Source organism: Microtus oregoni, unplaced genomic scaffold (assembly GCF_018167655.1).
Source record: "Microtus oregoni isolate MIOR12 unplaced genomic scaffold, Mior012 000067F_ref0000223, whole genome shotgun sequence".
Classification (NCBI taxonomy): Eukaryota; Metazoa; Chordata; class Mammalia; order Rodentia; family Cricetidae; genus Microtus; species Microtus oregoni.
In genome coordinates this window covers 143628-158741 of record NW_024543974.1, presented here as the reverse complement: position 1 = coordinate 158741, position 15114 = coordinate 143628, and the positions used below count along the sequence as shown (strand labels likewise).

Here is a 15114-nt window from a genome sequence, read left to right as displayed (position 1 = left end):
GGTACTAGTTTGAACACACACACACATTGTCAACCCTTTGGGGTATGCACTGTGTCAGAATACTTGTTCTAGCTGCATCAGATGATGAGTCAGGAAGATATCTTGAATCTAGGAGTTTGAGGCCAACATGAGCAACATAGGGAGGCCCTCTCCTCCAACCACCACCAAAAAAGGAGAGAAATCAACTCACAGAAGATTTATTTAGAATTATAATTTTAAAAGTTCAGTCCATGGTCAGTTGTCCCCACTGCCTATGGAGCTGTGACAGGATGAACGCCCATGGCAAGGAGTATATGGTGAAGCAAAAGGCTAGGAAAAGAACAAGGAAGAGGAAGAGACCATAGTACTACAAATCTCTTCAAGAGTAATGAAGATCCCCCAATGACCTAAAGTTTTCCTAAAATGCCCCCATGTTAAAGGTTGTACCACCTCCCAACAGCATGAAAGTGGAGATCAACCATTTGATCATCCCTGCCCCTCAAACTGTCCACTCCTAAGATTCCTCCATGTCTTAACTGTTCCAAAAGTCTAAGTTCAAAGTCTCATTCGCACTTAGTATTGAGTCCCTAAAAATTCAAACAACAATTATTTTAACATACAATGGCACAGAGTCAATATTCCCATTCCAAAAGTCAGGAATGGAAGGAAGCATAGTGAGTGCAGATTGAACCAAAGCAAAACAGAAAATGAAAAACTTGTGACTCCATGTCCAATAGCATCTGAGCCATGTGGTGATGTGATAAGACCTACAAAGGCCTTAGGCAGCCCTACCTCTCTGGTTCTGGTCTCTCTCTCTCTCTCTCTCTCTCTCTCTCTCCCCCCCCCCCCTGGATTTCCTATTTCCTACAGTTTTCTTCAGCAGGAGTTACATAGTGTGAGAATCTCCGGTAGCTTCAGCCTCACACTCACAGCTGTGTGCACTGCCTAGAGGGATCCTGACACAACCACACATCTATCTCCTGGCTCCCCAGACTTTCCTTTAAAATCTAGGTGAAAACATCCACAACTCTGCAACTCTTGCATTCTGAACCTCTGCAGAATCACCACATGGGAGATGCCAAGGCCTTCCACTAGTTTGAGCTACATCTGGACCCACTTGAACCTCGGCTGCAGTGACTTCTGGGTTTCTTCCTGGGTGAATGAGTAGGACAAGCAGGACATCCTAGAGCTGTCCCCTCAAAAGACTCTGCCTAGAAAGTCTTTAAAAGCAATTAGTATTTATGCATCCCTGAACTGTGGTGGCTATGGCCTTGCTCATTTCTGAGATTCTGTCCAGATATCGTTCCTATAGTATCAGGGTAATGGTTGCCCTTTTGAGGTAGCACTACCACTTCAGCAATGCCCTCTTGCCTTGAACATTATAGCACATCTTCTCTGATGCTCTATCATATGACAAAAGCATTTGTTCAACTATGTTCATAGCAGTATTATTTGTAATAGCCAGAACCTGGAAACAACCTAGATGCCCTTCAATGGAAGAATGGATGAAGAAAGTATGGAATATATACACGCTAGAGTACTACGCTGCGGTAAAAAACAATGACTTCTCGAATTTTGCAGGCAAATGGATGGAAATAGAAAACACTATCCTGAGTGAGGTGTCCCAGACCCAAAAAGATGAACATGGGATGTACTCGCTCATAATTGGTTTCTAGCCATAAATTAGGGCCACGGAGTCTACAATAGGTGAACCTAAAGAAGCTAAGTAAGAAGGTGAACCCAAGGAAAAACATATAGTTATCCTCTTGGCTAAGGGAAGTAGACCCAATTGCCGGGGAGAAAATTAGGATCTTGGGGGTGGGGTGGGATGGGGGTAAGGGGAGATGGGGAGAGAAAAGGTAGAAGGGAAGGAGGGGGGACTTGGGGAATCAGGAGAATTGGGATAAAGGAAAGGTGGATAGGGGAGCACGGAACCACAATTCTTAGTTAAGGGAACCACTTTAGGGTGAGCAAGAGATTTGACCCTAGAGGGGCTCCCAAGTGCCCAACATGAGGTTCCCAGTTAGTTCCTTGGGTAGCTGAGGATTGGGAACCTGAAATGACCCTATCCTAGAGCAATACTGACGAATATCTTGCATATCATCATAGAACCTTCATCTGGTGATGGATGGAGACAGAGACAGAGACCCACACTGGAGCACTGGACTGAGCTCCCAAGGTCCCAATGAGGAGCAGAAGGAGGGAGAACATGAGCAAAGAAGTCGGGACCACGAGGCGTGCACCCACCCACTGAGACAGTGGAGCTGATCTACTGGGAGCTCACCAAGGCCAGCTGGACTGTGACCGAAAAAGCATGGGATAAAACCGGACTCTCTGAACATGGCGAACAATGAGGGCTGATGAGACGCCAAGGACAATGGCACGGGGTTTTGATCCTACTTAATGTGCTGGCTTTGTGGAAGCCTAGCCAGTTTGGATGTTCACCTTCCTAGATATGGACGGAGGGGGGAGGACCTAGGACTTACCACAGGGCAGGGAACCTGGACTGCTCTGTGGACTGGAGAGGGAGGGGGAGAGGAGTGGGGGGAGGGGTAGAAGGGTGGGAGGAGGGGGAGAAGGGTGGGAGGAGGGGGAGGGAAATGGGAGGCTGGGAGGAGGTGGAAACATGTTTTTTGTTTATGTTTTTTTTCTTCTTTTCTTAATAAAAAAATTATTAAAAAAAAACGTTTAAAATTACATTTGTGTGTGTGTGTGTGTTTATGCACACACGCAATATGTGGAGACCAGAAGACAATGTGGGTCCTGGAGATCAAAGGAAGTCATCATGCCTGAAGGCAAATGCCTTTACCTGATGAACCATCTCACCAGGCCTCTCTTCCTTCTTACTCTGATTACATTAAATTAGGCTTAAAAAAAAACAACCACAGACTGAATGCTGGGATGCTTGAAATTTCATCTGCCAGATTAATTAATCTACCCTCCTTTACATTTAACCTCACGCTGAGTGTGAGGGCATGGACGAAAGTGTAGACAAGATCTTTTCCATAGCATAATACAAATGGTTTCCAGTCCAGTTATCAATCCTCGTTCTCATCTGCAAGCTTGCAAGCACAGGCTTTACTGTTTGCATCCCTATCAGCATTCTAGTCCTCTGAGTTCCCAACAGAGCTACCTGTTAAACTCTGCTTACAATTTACAGTTCTTAAATACTAGTAAGGATGAGGAGATATTAGAATATTTCTATGTTGCTGGTGGCAACATAAAATAGTATTATTACCATGCCGGGGGAGGTAACTCAGTTGTTTAAAGAGCTTGCCACACCAAGCAAAAAGATCAGTATTCCAGCCAGGTGGTGGCACACACCTTTACTCCCAGCACTTAGGAGGCAGAGGCAGGTGGATCTCTGTGAGTTCCAAAGCCAGCCTGGTCTACAGAGAGAGTGTCAGGACATGTAAGGCTGTTACACAGAGAAACCCTGTCTCCAAAACAAACAAACAAACAAACAAACAAACAAAAAACACGAAGAAAAAAGGTGGGTATGTAACTTGGTCCTTGGAGAGAAGAGAAGGGGCAATGGTGGTAGGGAGAGAGACACACAGATAACTGGATTTCATTGGCCAGCCATTCTAGCCAAGTAGATGAGCTCCAGGTTCAGTGAAAAACCAACCCTATCCAAAGAAATAAGGTGGAGAGTAATTATTGAAGAAGACATCCAAGGTGACCTTCGTCTCACACATGCACACACCCACAGACACATGTGCATATACTACACACACACACACACACACCACATACTAATAGTATCATTTTGGAAAGTATTTTTATATTTTATATGGTTTCTCAGGAAGTTAAACATAGCACTACCATGTGACCCAGCTGTTTTATTTCTTGGCATATGCTTGGTAATTCACTGATTGTCACCTTGACTGTACCGAGGGATATTTAGAAAACTGGTACCTAGAACTAGAATCATTGCTGTCACCATGCCAGATCCTGTGAAGGAAAACTTAGGATTGACTTGTAATAAGAGTTAGGAACATTTGGAAGCATACACTAGAGAGTTGTCTCTCTTTTGTGTTTTTAAAAATCCTTGCTATATACTGACTGCTAAATCCTCATCAAACATATAATTTGCTCTTTTTACTCTCCTTACAGTGTCTGTAGATGCACAGATATTTTCAAATCATGATGAAATGCAATTTGTCTGTTTTTGCTGTTGATGTTTATGTGGGTTGCTTTTGGCTTACTTCATTATCTTTAGTTTTTATTCCATTTATTTATTTTTAAATTATTGATGATTTATGTGTATGGATGGTTTGCCTACATGTATGCCTATGTACCAAGCATGTTTTATGCCCATGGAGACCAGTGGGGGCATTGGATCCTCTGGAACTGGGGTTACAATAGTTATGAGCTACCATGTGAGTGCTGGAAATCAATCCAGGGTCCTCTGAACAAACAGCTACTACTCTTAACAACTGAGCCACCTTTCCAGCCCCTATTTTTTTCAATATATGTGAGGTTTTTCCTATATGTATGGCTGTGCGCCACATGCATGCAGTGCCTGTGGAAACCAGAAGGGGAATCAGACCCCCCAGAACTGGAGTTACAGGTAATTAAGTAGGTGCTGGGAATCAAACCCCTATCCTCTGTAAGAGTAGCCAGTGTTCTTAACTGCTGAGCCATCTCTCTTGTGCCTACTATATTATTTATTGTTTGTGTGACTTCATGTGTGTCACACACATGCATATGTACACACAAGTGGAAGTCACAAGACAACCTATAGGAGACTGTTCTCTCCCTCTACCATGTGGGTCCCCAAGATTGAACTCAGGTCATCAGGCAGAAATCAAGCACCTTGACCCTTTAGGCCATCTCACCTGTCCCATTTGGTTTGTTTTCTGAGACAGAGTCTCCACTCTATAGCCCAGGCTAGCTTGGAACTTGCGGTCTTTCTGCCTTAGCTTCTCGAGTTCAGGAAAAACAGGCATGTGCTACTATATCTGTAGTGGGGTTTCTTTCAGAGATGATAAAAATATTCAAAAGCTGACTGTGGTTATGTTTGTGTGTGTCTGAAGATATACTAAAAATTGTTGAGTTGTATACATTAAATGGGTGAATTGTATGGTTTGTGACTTGTATCTCAATGAAGAAGAAGGAAGCATCTCTGCTTCTCCTACTCCTTCTCATCCTGCATACTTCCCCTTGCTCTTGGCCTTTCTCTTTTCCTGAATCCCTCTGCCTCAAGCACAGGGCTTTTGTCATCTACTCTCAAGGCCTTGAATACAGAATCTCCAATAGGACACCAGGGTTCTCTGCCCCCAGGCTCAGTCTGTTCAGTCTGCCCCGTGCTCTCAGCAGATCTGACCACCAAATAAATACATCTCTACTTGGTTGCCTTACTCAGAATACTGTCCCCAAACAGCCCAGTCAGCCTTTGCAGCCCATAGTGAAGGCCACCTTTCACCTGAAGCACTCCCTACTGGGGTAAGATGAAATGCTACATTTGAAGGCCCTGGTTCTCTTTCTGTGCTGCTCCTTTGATGGGTACTGAGGCTGCCCACCAGCCACTCTGCCCTTTGCTGACTGGGACATAAAGAAGTTACTACTCTGTCCTGCCAGCTCAGCTTCCTCATATAATATGGGGATTCTGGAAATACGAACCTCCTGGGAGTGTTGAGAATTACATGAATGAATCCATGACCCTATGAAGATGTCAGTCTATGGTGGCTTTTGTTAGTTTCTCTCTGTCACCCCCCCCCAACCTTGATAACCAGCTTTGCCAGTCTCATGGCACCTTCCAAATAAGGCTCCATTAAGTTTAAACATAACTTTGCTGTAGCTGCCTTCCCTAGACCTGTCCCCTTTGAAGCTCCCAGACTGTCAGAACTGGGGCTGAGGCAGCTACTGCCACATGTTGTGGCTCCACTCTCTCAGAGGACTGTCCATTACTTTTGGGTTCCACCTACATTCCACACCCTTGTCCTATAGAGTCTGTAGGGAGCTATCATAAGCTTCAGGCTTCCACCCCTCACCTGGCTATCTTAGCCAACCAGGGTGTGAGTGTTCATAGGTTGCTGTAACAAATGGCCCTATGATGGCTTAAGATAACAAAGTCTTAGACTGATGAGATAAATGAATTGGTAAAGTTCTTGCCTCAAAAGCACAAGGACCTGAGTGTGATCCTCAGAAGCCATGTAAAAAGCTGGGTGTGGTAATCCTTATAATTCCAACCCTGGGAGGGCAGAGCAGAGATGGTTGATCCTTAGGGCTCTCTGACCAGTTAGCCTACCCCACTCGGCAAGTGTAGGTCAGTCAACGAGCCTGTCTCTAACACAAAACAAATAACAACAGGTGGACAGTGACTGAGGAACAATACCCTAGTTTTGACTTTTGATTTACACACACACACCAACATAAATTTATTACTTCACATTTCTAGTGGCCAGAAATCAAAAGTTGAGGTGTGGGCCAGCTATGTTCTCTCTGAGAGTGGGAAGGGAGGATCTTTGCTTGCCTCTCCCTAATTTTGATGCTTAGAAGGCATCACTCCTATTTCTTACCTGTGGTCACATTACCTTCCCCCTGTTTGTGCACATCTGCATCCTCTGTTCTTTAGAATATCACTGGTTAAAGTCCCATCATAATCCAGTATGACTAGCACTATTTCCTCTTGTTCACTCCCCATTCCCACCTCACCCTACCACCCCTCCCCTGCCAGGTGTACCAACATCTTAAACAGCAATGGTGAACTCCGAGGATTCCGTCCTCGGGACCGGGATGACATGGTGAAGAAGATCATTGAGCCTATGGCTTGTGATGGCCTCCGCACCATCTGCATTGCCTACAGGGACTTCTCTGCAATCCAGGAGCCTGACTGGGACAATGAGAATGAGGTGGTGGGTGAGCTTACCTGCATAGCTGTCGTGGGCATCGAGGATCCTGTGCGACCTGAGGTAGCTGCCCCTTTTCTGGGAACTGCTCTAATAAATATTCCCAAGGTTCAAGGTTTTCCTATAGGTGACAGGGTGGCTTTTTCCACCCTGGACTTCCACACTATAGGCTTGGGACACAAACATGCGTGGTGGGAGTCACTTTCTTCTGACTTTGCAAGATGTCACACCTCTTCCCACCCTATTTATAGATAGAGCAGCCTGGAAAACAGAGACTTGGAGTCCTTCAGGCCCATGGGACCTTCCTCAGTGCTTTTGATGCCCTTGCCAAGGCCTCTTGTCCTTGACCTATGGGAGCTCCGTGGGCCTGCCTGGCCTCTGGACAAGGCTCACACTCCACTTCTCCTGAGTGTCTGTAGGACCAAGTGATTGAAGGCCCAGATGAGGGGAACTGAAGAACTGGAAACAGCTGAATTGGGTGGATATTGGTTTGGGGACATGGTGAGCAATTGTCAGTCAAAGGCTTAATTGTGTCTGAATGAGATTAAGGGCACATCCATGGAGATGTCAACTAGGCATGTAACTGTGGGAATGGAGAGCTTAGAGCATACGTTCTGACTGGAAAGACATCCTAGAAACATCTTCCTGTGCATGTGAAGTCACTGAGAGTAGCTTCCAGTGATAGAGGCCAGATGTAGGGGAGGGGATGGTTCTCAAGGGTCATATGGGTGAAGCAAGCATAGAATGAAACAGGTTGTCTGCCTATTGATGGTCTTGACATTGGGAGGTCACTGAAGCCTTTGACCCAAACACATTTTATGTGATGTTTGTATTTCTTGGTCTTTGAAGATGGGGGATTCTTGTGAGTGGATCCTGAAGAAAAGATTGTGAAAGGGCCCTCTATCTTCCCAGCCCTGTCTGCTGGTATCCGCCTCATGTTAGACTACCTCGATTCTGCCCATTAGCCTGAAAGCATGTATCTGTGGGAACTGCTCTGGAGCTTTGGGTAGGACAAGGAAGGAGAAACTTTGCATACAAGGTCACAAAGCAAAGGTTCTAAAACAAATACTCCCCACATCTAAAGAATGGCCACGGGTCACTGTCAACTGTATATCCTTGTATTCGTTGGGAATGGTGTGAGAACTAGAGTCAGCACAAGAGACCTAGGCTGGGCTGGCAGCAAAGTGAGCCCCAGGGCCAGCTATACAATAATATTTTTGCAAGTTTTCACCTCAGGATATATGAAACACAGACAAGTGTTAAGAAAGATATAACCAGGACCTAGCCTCAGAGGATACCACGGGGCAGGGGTGGTCCAGGGTTGAAGCTCAGGACAAGAAGAATGTATCTCAGTTTAGGTGATAACTGAGGGATCCAGGGAACAAGGATAGCTCCTCTGTGACTTAAAATGGCTGAGAAGGAGTGCTGGGTGGCAGTGGCGGCGCACGCCTTTAATCTCAGCACTCGGGAGGCAGAAGCAAGCGGATCTCAATGAGTTTGAGACCAGCCTGGGTCTACAAGAGCTAGTTCCAGGACAGCTAAGACTGTTACACAGAGAAGAATCTCTGTCTCTAATTCCCCACCCCACAAAAAAAGTGGCTAAGAGGGAGTTCAGCAATAATGTTACTGGGAGACCAGACATCAGGTCCTGGCTCTGGGGCAAGCACAAGGGATTTGCGACGAGTCTTAGCCAAACTCTCTGGGCATTGGAGAACACAGGATGGCCACCAGAGGGGGGAAGAGAGCTGTGTCTAGAGAAGTCCCACAGATGAATACTAGACCCAGGAACTTCTACAGACATCAGCTCCCTGATTATGCTAAAGGGGCCTTGAGGAGAAACCAGGAAACTGGTCAGAGCAGACGAGGAGAGAACAAGGTAGGGTATCTTCTGGGGTAGTGTCCCTGCCACCTGGCTGGGAGGCTGAGAGCTTGGAGACTGAGTATGTGGGTGGGCCTTGGAGTGGTGGCTGCACCTGGACCCTGGGGCAACTCTGTTCAAAGTTCCCAGATTCCAGATTCAACATGGTCACCTGGAAGCAGCAGAGAAGGCGGCTTCCAGCCAGTTTGGGAAATGAAGCTACAGAGCGCCTTACACCCCTACTTGAGAGGAAGTTCTCTGTACTCAAGGTCTTATGGAGCACCTTAAGACCCTAAGAGAACAGAATGTGTTCTTAAGACTAAGCATAAATAAGAAGACACATCACACACACACACACACACACACACACACACACACACACACACACAGAGAGAGAGAGAGACAGAGACAGAGAGAGACAGAGACAGAGGCAGAGAGACAGAGACAGTGAGTAAGCTACCACTCTATCAGAGGTATGTCTGTCCTTCCCTGTCACTTAACAGTTCTGGCTTTGATTATCAGATCACTATCAAAGCCTTCAATAGGGACACTGTTCTTGTTTGCCACAGTCTACTTCTTTCCTGATCCTGACTATCCCCAAACTTCTCTGTTCCTCTTGCCCACCCTGCCTCCTCTAGGCTTACTAGTTCAGGCGATTAGGCCAAATCTAGAGATCTCCTACATTCTTTCCCCTCGGGTTCAGCAGACAGCCCACCACTATTCACGGGGTACCCACCAAGGAAGTCAAAGACCTAGACCTCTCCTCATCCAACTCTTCAAACCCTGAGCTGGCCTTTCTCCTCAGTGTTTATGCTATTCCATCCGGCCTGGTCTGCAGCCCCAGGGCCTGAAGGGCCACACATACCGTGTGTTTGGAAACTGTCCTTCCCATCTGCCCACTACTGTTACCATGCTACAAGGCCCAGGCTGGTCTCATGGCTTCCCACCCTCTTGTCCTGTTTTGTGCTTTGTGCTTGGGTTCTCTTTCTCCTTCCTTAGTTCTAGAACCTACTATGTTATTTGAAAAAGAAATGCAGGCGTTGTAATCCCAAGTAATATCCCACTCCCTCTAGTGAGTACTTTATATAAAAGCTACAGCTGAGACAAAGATTAATTCCTGAGGAAAATGGTTGAGTTCTATGCTGAAAAACCAAAACAAACTAGACAAGAGTGGGAGGAGTTCAGCATAGCTGGGTCTAAGTCACTGCTCATCCTGTGAGCAGCCACAGTGAAGGAGATGTCAGGGACAGTGGGCTGGGGGGCTGGGGTGGGTGCCTGCCCACTGCAGGCCATCCTCTGAACTGCTTCAGACCACACTCCACAGACCCTGCCCTTGAATAATAGGCTTTACTATATACTTCCATATTTGTTGGAAGTTGGAATTCTGCAAATCTGTACCAGACACAAAATATGGGCTTGTCTTGCCAGCCCCACCCATTCTTATATCTCCCAGGTTCCTGAAGCCATTCGCAAATGCCAACGTGCTGGCATCACAGTCCGTATGGTGACTGGAGACAACATCAACACTGCCCGGGCTATTGCAGCTAAGTGTGGCATCATCCACCCAGGTGAAGGCTTCCTGTGCCTGGAGGGGAAAGAATTCAACAGAAGGATTCGAAACGAGAAAGGCGAGGTAGCTCCCTGCATCTGTCCCGGGCTGCTGCTTCTCCCATCCCTCTCCCATCACTACCAGCCACAGTGCCTGTCTGCAGCCTAGATGCTGAGGCCTCCATTATTTTCTCCAGATAGAACAGGAGCGGCTGGACAAGGTGTGGCCCAAGCTGCGAGTGCTCGCCCGGTCATCTCCCACTGACAAACACACGCTGGTCAAAGGTAACCAAATGTGTTCACCCTCTTCAACATGTGATTGTCTCTGGCATCCCTGAATGTTGTCACCTGCTCTTAGATTCTAAGGTGGAAGATTCTAAAGACTATGACTAGAAAACATGAAACTAATAATGGCTCATAGAAGCAGCCCTTCATTGGAACAAATGGGGAAACCAAGGCTGGGACAGGGAGACAATCATTCAGTTCACACAGTGTGGGACCTTCCCTTCTACCATATCTTGCCAGCCTATGTTACTGAGCAAAGGACCTTGGTGGAAGTAGGGGGATGAAGTTACCCCATTAAAGCCTGAGAACTTGACCCCATAAGTGACAAGGAGCATAGAAGCAGGCCATACCAAACATTGGCAGATACCTTCAACCCTACCCTAACCCATTCTGTGTTCCAGGCATTATTGACAGCACAACTGGTGAGCAGAGGCAGGTGGTGGCTGTGACTGGGGATGGTACCAATGATGGGCCAGCTCTCAAAAAGGCAGATGTGGGCTTCGCCATGGTAAGCCATCTGGTGCCAGACCAGTTCATCACACAGATGAAATCATGTTTCTCCTGGAGTTAACTTTGCATCAGAAAATGGAGAGCCAGTATCAGGACAGGTGACAGACTGCTAGAAGCTTTCTTCACTCACATCTTGACTGCTTGTGGCTGTGTGGGCTCTGACCATTAACAAATATATATGTGATTTGTTTAAAGACATCTGGTGTGAGGACACCAGAGGTTACAGTGGAGCCTAACTGCACCACTGAAGAAAGGGAGAAACGCTGAATGGTGGCTTGACAACAGTGGTACCTGCCCATAATCACCTATTCTTAGTCCACTCAAAGTAGCCCCTGGCCCCAAGAGTGATGAGCAGAGACCACAGGGAGTTCTTCCTCTGGTTTCTCTCTTTCTGTTCATATAGATCTAGCTCTTCTTACTGAGCAGGGTGGCCTTCTAGATACTGCCCACATGGTGAGCCCTGCCCCCAACTCACAGTGGTTAGCAGCCTAGTGTCACCCCCCCCCAGCAGAAAGGAGAACCTTTCACTCAGTCATATTTGGTTCAGCAGTGGGATGGGGAAGTACAGCATTCCTGGATCTCACAACCTGGAGTAGAGAGCAGGCTGAACTGTCCAGGGTGACTGATGTCACAAGACCAGGTCCAAGATGGAGTGGGTGAGGGCTACACAGACTTGATGTCTATTGCTATGCCCAAGCTTATGCAGTGGAGCAGCAAAAATCTGCTATGGAGCCAGGGGATGGGTCCTTTCCACTACCCAGACAGACAGCCCACATTTCTCAGGGTTTCTTCAAGTAGCCAGACAAAGGACTGGTGAGTAGCCACCCAGAGGGAGCTGGACCTTGTGGAAGGCTGTATGGATGTTGTTTAGCAGCAAAGGCCCCCTCACAACCAAATGTGGCAACATGCAGTTCGCAGTGTAGAGTGTGTTAGATTAAAACAAGTGCTGTTCAATTAAGGCCTTATTTGGAAGAGAAAGGCAGGGGACCATCCCAGGTGGGCTGGGTGCCCAAGGAGGACTTGAGAAATAAGCACTATGCTTATATACCATCCCCCAGGGCATCGCAGGCACTGATGTGGCCAAGGAGGCCTCTGACATCATACTGACTGATGACAACTTCACCAGCATTGTCAAGGCCGTCATGTGGGGCCGCAATGTCTACGACAGCATCTCCAAGTTCCTGCAGTTTCAGCTGACAGTCAACGTGGTGGCTGTGATCGTGGCCTTCACAGGTGCCTGCATCACTCAGGTGGGCACCAGGGGCCTACAAGAGGCAGTAATGTGGGCTCAAGAGGGCCATATTAAGAACAAGTGTTTTGCTTGTTGCAGATTCTTTTTATTGAAATCAAAATCATATACGAAAAATCTTATCTCTTCATGGTAGCTGTTTAGTAGATTTTTTAGTATATTCACAGTGTGAATCATCACTTCCTTCTAGTTCCAGAACACATTCATCCATCTCAAAGGAAACCTTTCGCCTACCAGCAGTCATTCCCCACCCCACCCCCAAGCCCCTGACAACTGCCACTTCTTTCTGCCTCTATTTATTTGCCTGTTGTAGATAATTTGTATCAGTGGAATGAAATGGCATGTGGCCTTTGGGGTTTGTTTTGTACATTTTTTTGCCAAGGGGGATGGGCATGTGTATGTGCTGCACTGCACATGTGGAGGCCAGAGGGCAACTTGCATGAATAACTTCTCTCTTTCCACCGTTTGGGTCCCAGATAATTGAACTCAGGTTTGCGCCTCTATTCGCTGTGCCAATTTGAAGATTCAACATATGGCCTTTGCACCCCACATCTCAGTTTGCATGTTTGCAAGATTCATCCATCTTGCAGCTTGGCCCAGTGCTTTATTCATTATCATAGCTGCACAGGAGTCCACTCGGCCCCATTATGTTTGTCATTCATCCATGCTTTGGACCACTTCCGCTTCATTGCAGTGTAGTGTTGCTAGGAACGCTCATGTCCAAGTTTCAATATGCATATGTCGTCCGCTCTCTCGGGTTGAGATCTGGGAGTAGAATGACTGAGTTTCAGAGAAATTCTATATTTCCCCTTTCTCAATGCTTTCATCTTCCCCATTGGTTGGAGGCCAGAATTTATTGATTTCTTGTTAGGGATGGTTGACTTTATTGTCAAAAAGTAGTTAACTATTTTGAGTGATTAGCTTGATTCCTTAGTGTGTGTGTGTGTTGGCAAGGTGTACATACACGTGCATTCATGTTTATTTAGAGGTCAGAGGTCAACCTCTGGTGTTCCTTGGAAGTTTTTCACCTTGTTCTTTGAGAGACAAACTTTTTTCAATAAGACCCCAGCCTCACTGATTAGGACAGGCTAGCTAGACAGCAAGCCTTAGAGATCCTCACATCTTCATCTTCCCATCACTGAGATTACAAATTCACACTGCCATGCCAGGCTTTTGTGATACAGATTCTAGAGGTTGAGCTTAGGTTTTCATGCTTGTAAGAGAAACACTTTACTAACTGAGCTAACTCCCCAGCCCCTCAGGGACTTTCTCTTGATATCTAAGTCAAGTATGAATGATATCATAACAACCATCCTAACCACTTGTAAGTACAAAATCCATGCCTCAGCATATGCAGTTTACTCTCAGAATATTCCCATGATTCCCTAGAGGATACCTCACACCCATTAGCAGCCACTCCCCATTGCCTCTCCAGCTTACCTGTTCCTCTGTATGTGAAATTCAGACCACAACTTTGAGATCACTGCCACCAGGCAAGAAGAGAGGGAAGTAGGTGGGAGTTAGGAAGCCAAGTGGAAAACATCTGCAAACCTGAGATTCCCATGACATTGGCAAAACTGAGCTTCTCCTCAGTAGTGGCAGGCTTTCATATCCTAGCATCCCAAGGTTACTCTATGTAGTTCTGCATGGCCAGCATACACGAAGGTGACTGCCCTTCTCTGCAGGACTCTCCTCTCAAAGCTGTGCAGATGTTATGGGTGAACTTGATCATGGATACATTTGCCTCACTTGCCCTGGCGACGGAGCCCCCAACTGAGTCACTGCTGCTGCGGAAGCCATATGGCCGAGACAAGCCCCTCATCTCACGTACCATGATGAAGAACATCCTTGGCCATGCTGTCTACCAGCTCACTATCATCTTTACGTTGCTTTTTGTTGGTAAGTTAAACCGGAGGCACATACTTCATGCGTGAGCCCTGTCTGTGTCCTCAGTCTGGCACAGGATGGGATACAGCACTTATAGACTGAAAAAAGCAGGCCCGCTCTATACCTTTGACCCATACCTCCCTGCTTCAACATGTACCCTACTGTACATCCCTGGGGCAGATGTGGTGGGGGAGAGTGGCCACTGGGGCTGAGAGATCTCCCTTCTCAGCCCCTGCCTCTCTCCTCCCTTCAGGAGAGCTCTTCTTCGACATCGACAGTGGAAGGAATGCACCCCTGCACTCGCCCCCCTCCGAGCACTATACCATCATTTTCAACACCTTTGTCATGATGCAGCTTTTCAATGAGATCAATGCTCGCAAGATCCATGGTGAGAGGAATGTCTTTGATGGTATCTTCAGCAACCCCATCTTCTGCACCATTGTCCTGGGCACCTTTGGAATTCAGGTAGGACATGAAGGTGTAGGGGCACTGACATTGGCCTTCTTGTACCCAAATCTTTTCCACATTCTAGAGCAGATGTTTTGCGTCTTCCAAGCATTGCTGAGCTCAGTTTTTCATCTAACCTACTAGCTTCCAGGGGGCTATGGGTAGCCTTTATCCCCTATCCTTCTCACATGGTTTCCAGAACCCTTCTTCCCTAACTCTCTCTTGGTCAACCATGTTAATTTCTAGCACCTAACTCCTTGGTGTTCTAGAACAATAGAGATTCTTTAGGAAAAGCTTGTTGTGCACATGGTTGATATGTTAAACTTTGGCTCCCACAACACTGTGGTCAGGGTGGCAAGCTCAGCTCCCCAGGAGGGGCTAAATGCTCTAAAGTATAGTGTCTTCAAACAAAACATCATTTATAGTTAAGTCCCACAAATCAGAAAATGGCTGTCATAGAAATGTAGCTCACTGTTCACAGATCCCAAGAAGAGGGG

The 15114-nt window shown here is 46.7% G+C and overlaps 1 pseudogene; it reads left to right on the top strand.

Moving 5' to 3' along the window:
• The window catches only part of LOC121440473, a 60581-nt pseudogene that overhangs the window by 37050 nt on the left and 8417 nt on the right, over window positions 1-15114 (top strand).